We start from the raw sequence: 6,086 nt of genomic DNA, 5'->3' as shown, positions 1-6,086 counted from the left end.
TCATCATACATCTTAAACTACATTAGTTAACGGGATTACAAATGCATCTGTTAAATGTGAGACATCCTATTTGCTACATGGCAGTCCATAAATTCAACTAAATTTCTCAACCTATACAGGGCATCAAATTACAATCAAGTAATTTCAAAAGGAAACAATAAAACCAACAAAAATAGACAGCAAATCACCAAGGTTTGCACAGGCTGGACTGGAGAGCAAAGCACTCGCTTCCCTTTGAGCCACTGGACTCTCATCTTGTGGTTTGCCAGCAGCTCAGAAGAATGTGAGAGAGGCTCCAAAGCGTCACAGAGCACCCCCTTTGTCTTGGATGCTATGTTGGGGAAACAATGACAAGCAAAGGCGTTTCTGCCTTTCAGCAGGCAGGACAGTCCTCACCATCATTTAAGCTGCACACCCAAAGTTATATTTTATATCAACTACAGCTATGATTTTAAAAGGAAAAAAGCAAAGGACAGAGGTAAAAAGGCCACCCTTCGTGAGGCACCCCAGCTCATCAGCTACAGACTCTGTCACTCGTCTTTTAGCCCCTAGGAAGGTTGGGGCAGATTTGAGCTGCCTCCGGCTGTGTCCAGTCTATCTGCACATGGCCTTTCTGCGTTCCCATGATGCATTTGCAAGCCCGACTGGTCCTTAAACGGCACTGCTGCTCACCATTTGTTCTTCTTTCCACTTGCCAGCAACTCCTGTGGCTAAGCCCCTTGTTATTCTGCAATAGAGGGCAAGCAAGGTTGCCTTGCCTCCAGGAGACCTAGGGAGAAGAGTGTGCAGGTTACTGATGCTGGGGTGGTTGGTGTCGCCGTCCCCCTGTGCCTCCACTGGGAGGGCCCGGCCGGGGCTGCTGTGCCTTCATTTCACCGCCGTGGCCTGGGCGCAGGGAAGTCAGCTCAGCTCTGGCTTGAGGTCTGAGTCGTCAAACATGGGGTAGAAATTTGAGCCCTTTTGGACTTTAAACCTATGGCCTGTTATAAAGTTGTAAGCAGCAGTTGTAAGACTGTTCAACTGCTCACTCTGTTTCTTCTGGGCCTGAGCTTTTCAAACTCTTGAAACAGTTTGGGAGTTGAAATATGTTTCTGCCTAGCTGAGATGACACTGGACCCTTCTAGGAAAGATAGCCAGGGATGGACTGTTTATAACTGCAACGATCTGAGGCTAACCCTCCAGATCCAACAGTTAGGAGGATGGCTAGGAACTGGCTAATAGAAATGGCACATGGATGTCTCCTACCTATTTGGGGTTTTTGGTGACTGCAACTTAGCTACCTACACATGTGAAGACAAAAACATAGTAAGTGAAAAATCAGGACACAAAATAGTAGCTTCACAAGAATGACTATGGCTATAAACATGAGCAAGGATTAGACATGAACACCAGGCAATGTCAGTCAATAGGGTTTGGCGTTTGCTGCATTTTTTCTGTAAAGTGGAAAATAAAAATTTTAAAGGGATCGATTGTTGCCAAAAATATCTACAGCAACAAGAGATAAATCAGCTCCATGTAGCTAGGGGCTGTGTGTGTGTAAGGGGAGGTAGACATCTTGGGCTGTACCGCACTTGTTGGGCCCTCCGCCACCCACCCCAGGCTCAAGAATGCAAACACCACTCAGAAGGATATGAATTCTGTCAAGAGCGATCTCCATAACCTCACCCTGCTCACCATTTATGCTACTGCCTGGCCTTGGCCTCCCCCCACTTCCCCCTCCCTTGGGCCCTCAACTAGGCTTGGTAGGCTTTTAAACTAACCACACATTCTCTCACCCACCATAGGTAACCGTTTACCAGGCCAAGGGATATTCTTATTTTATTACATGATGAGATGTCAACATATTTAAATATTCAGCTAAATTAAACCTGAACTTGGTAGTCAACGGTTGTGTTGTTTAAGAAGGCCTCTGTACTTCCCTCCGGCCTATATCAATGACATGTTTTGTACGTTAAACAACTGACGAACTTGAAGGCCAAATGGCAGGGAGGAAGAGCTTTTCCCTGTGCGGCTGGAGGGCACCGAGTTGACAGAGCTGCTCCTTCCCTTGCTCTTCCTCCCACTGGCCCCACAGTTTTTTTTTGTGTTGTTTTTGTTTTGTTTTTGAAACAGTCTTGCTCTGTCACCCAGGCTGCTGTGCAGTGGCACAATTTTGGCTCACTGCAACCTCTGCCTCCCGGGTTCAAGCGATTCTCGTGCCTCAGCCTCCGAGTAGCTGGGACTACAGGCGTGCTCCACCATGCCCGGCTAATTTTTATATTTTTAGTAGAGATGGGGTTTCACTATGTTGGCCAGGATGGTCTTGAACTCCTGACCTAACATGATCCACCCGCCTTGGCCTCCCAAACAGCTGAGATCACAGGTGTGAGACACCATGCCTGGCCTGGCCCCACAATTTTCTGCAAGAACCTCTTCTATTTTCTATACTGCCACTTTCCTCTCACTTAAATAGAAGCTCCAATTGCATCACCCAAGCGTTCCCTGGCCTCTCTACCCAGGCCCAGAGGGTCTACGGAAGGGAAATGCGGTCCATCTCAGAAGCAATACTTTGGGGAGAGGAAATAGACATTTAGCAGCTGCAGTGAGCAGTTACCCTCCTGCCTCAGGGGCCAAATGATTTGTTCTGGATTTTGTTTACTTTCTCCCTTGAGGCGTCCTGCAGAGAGGGGAGAAAATGTGTGCAGGTAGGTAGATTTTTGAGGGCAACGTGTGTTCTCAGGAGTCCTCAGGGGTTCAGCCCCGAAGGCATCCAGTCCTGAATTCCTGGCAACTATGGTGAGCAGCTCCTGGAAGAGTAATACGCTGTTTCTATTTGTGTTCTGAGCCATTACAGAGATCTTGTTTCCTGAAATATCCCCTAGTCCTTTTTAATTTTTTTAATTAAAAAATTTTACATCAACAGGCTGAAATGGCCCCAGTGCAAGAAAACCCAGAGCATCCCTCAGACAACTCATGACCGGGCAGCCTCTCCCCACAGGCTGTCTCTCTCTATCCAGCGGTGCTTTCTGGGGTTCTCCTACTGAGCCCCCACCCCTCATCATAGAATCTGGTGTGCAAACACAAAGTTACAGCCGCTCAGAGGAGACACACATCTCCTTTTCTTAACTTACTCCTCTGCCTCTGCCAGGTAGAGGAAAACTCCTCTCGGTGACTAATCGGGTCTGCCAGGAGCAGATGCCATGTGCCCGGGGCCCTTTCTGCCTGCAAGCTCCTGCCTGTGGAGCCCCAGACTCTCTTCCTATTTTTTCTGATTCTGCAGAGCCCTGGCTGGCTTTTTCTATCAAGACTTGCACATAACAATGGCTGAAAACAAGCTGGCCCAGGAATAGAGAAGTGTGAGTTGTTAAGAAGGTTGGTTTCTGAGAATGCCCTCTTCTAAGCTTTCTTTTTTTAAAAGGTATTTTTATCCTGCTGGGTGGAAAGATTGCAAACGAGGTCAGTATTACAGCTGTGACCTTCTCCAGGCAGTCTTTGAGTTTCTCCATGTCCAGAAAAAGCCCCAGAAGGAAGCCTTCCTTTGCATCTTGGATGTGTGCTGTTGTTCCAGGCTGAGCTGGTGACAGGCTGAGGGTGGTGCCGTGGACCCCACCTCTGCTGTGGAATGACAGCTGGCAGACAGGAGCCTCGTCCCCCTAGGTCTCTGCACATGAGGGGTGCAGTTGACCAGCCAATGGGAGTGGTTGACTTTCTCTGAACTCTCCTGAAGCTAATGCACTCCATTCCCCCAATCCCTGACTCCAAGTAAAAAAGGACTGTTTCTATTTAAACTTCTGATCAAATCTCCATTCCTCTTTCCACGCACTTTGTCTCTATAGCCAGGAGCAACCTGTACCTGAACAAGCATGTAATTATCCCGATTGGTCATAAACACCCAGCCCTTTGGAAATGCCTGTGACGCTCCATCTACTTGATGCCTATCAGTGCCTTCTAAGCAGAAAGACACTACAGAAATGTTGAACTTTGACTTCATGTGTCAAGATCAAAGTGAGTTCATTTCTCAGGAAACTCAACTTTCTTTTTCAAAACAAACAAAAACAAATGAACTGTGGGTTTAACGCTGAGACAGGATTAGTTACAGGTCATAGAGCCAACTGGCAGTTCGTATCCTCTATTCAGAGGGAGGCTGAAGTTCCCAGGGCATCTCCCAAGAGTGATGGGAATTATGGAATGCTGGTGCCGCCCGAAGCAGTAAACATGGAATCTGGCCTTCTTCATGGAGAAGCACTCCCTCAGCAAAGATGTGCGTAGGCCCACATGTGCTCGGCTCCTCAGAAACAAGGCAGGCAGGCCGGGCCAGCTGGCTCACGCCTGTAATCCCAGCACTTCGGGAAGCCAAGGCGGGCGGATCACCTGAGGTCAGGAGTTTGAGACCAGCGTGGCCAGCATGGTGAAATCCTGTCTCTACTAAAAATACAAAAAGTAGCTGGGTGTGGTGGCGGGTGCCTGTAATCTCAGCTACTTGTGAGGCTGAGGCAGGAGAATTGCCTGAACCCAGGAAGCGGAGGTTGCAGTGAGCTGAGATCGAGCCACTACACTTCAGCCTGAGTGACAAGAGTGAAACTCTGTCTCAAATAAATAAATAAAAATAAAAATACAAAAAATGAGCCGGGCGTGGTGGTGCATGTCTGTAATCCCAGCTACTCAGAAGACTGATGCATGAGAATCGCCTGAACCTGGGAGGCAGAGGTTACGGTCAGCCAAACTGCGCTCCAGCCTGGGCGATAGAGTGAGACTCTGTCTCAAAAAAAAAAAAAAAAAGAAAAGAAAAAGAAAAAAGAAACAAGGCAGGCACAGTCCTGCCTGCAGGGAGTCCACAGGCCAAGCCTAAAATCTGAAAAAGAAGACCAAATGCTGGGAAAAACACGATGCTTCTGGAGAGGCTGGTGCTGCCACACATCCCGTGGTGAACGGAGGCTGCCGCTGGCTTGCCGCGGCGTGTTTAGATAGCTCACATGTTTTGCACCACAGTTGCCCCCAGGCTTTAAGTCTTCCTTTGCTGCTATTGCACAGTTTCTCTCACAGGACCTTGGCTGTTGGCTGATCCTTCCTTGCAGGCTCTGCAGTGTAAAATGGGGGCTCACGTTTGCATCTGCTGAAGGCACTGCTGTGTTCCCGAAGTGTGCAGGGTCAGGGGGGCACAGGTCGGAAGCCATAGGGACTCCTGGCTTGCCTTTCCAATGAATTGAAGAGATTTCATGATAGAAATGAAGAGAATAGAGAAAATCTGCTTGTTTTTTTTTGGACAAAAAGGGTAGAAATGAACTCCACTATCACAGCCATCTCCTTATCCAAAGGATTCCTCATATGACAGAGTCAAACAGTTTAGTGTTTTTTCTGTTTCTTTGTGTGTGTGTTTGTGTGTGTGTGTGTGTGTTGTTTTTTTAAGAGACAGAGTCTTGCACTGTCATCCAGGCTGGAGTGCAGTGGCATGATCATGGCTCTCTGCAGCCTCAACCTCCCGGGCTCAAGGAATCCTCCCACCTCAGGCTCCCGAGTAGCTGAGATTACAGGTGTGTGCCACCACACCCAGCTAATTTTTTGTATTTTTTTCAGAGATGGGTTTCACCATGTTGCCCAGGTTGGTCTTGAACTCCTGGCCTATGAGTAATCCTCCCGCCTTGGCCTCCCAAAGTGCTGGGATTACAGGCATGATCCACCGCACCCAGCCTGGTTTAATTTTTTGGAGAGGAATTAAATAGGATAAAATCCTCAGGGTCATTTGGGCCAGTTATCATGAGAAAGAAAAAGAATTTCTGTCCAGAACTTTCCCTGCCTGGGAGAGGATAGCCCTGGGCTTCTCTCTACACAGAGTATAAAATCTAGAGGATATGCCCCTTGTGATGGGGTCAAGGTCCCCCCGAGAGGCTGGCCAAAAGGATACTGGATTATTTATTTTGACTTTACTAGAAAGAAATGAATTTAGCATAGCAGACGTGAACAGCCCTCCTCCAGTGAATATAAACAGCCAAGCCCAGACTAACTTCCTTCCAGAGTCATCCTTCATTAGTTCCTCTGTTCACAACCCATAGCTCTCCTTTCTGTTTCAGGTCTGCACTGGAATCCCTGGTCCACCACTTACTGGCTGT

The sequence above is a fragment of the Pan paniscus genome, chromosome 19 (genome assembly GCF_029289425.2).
Source record: "Pan paniscus chromosome 19, NHGRI_mPanPan1-v2.0_pri, whole genome shotgun sequence".
Classification (NCBI taxonomy): Eukaryota; Metazoa; Chordata; class Mammalia; order Primates; family Hominidae; genus Pan; species Pan paniscus.
Note: the sequence above shows the minus strand (reverse complement) of the source record.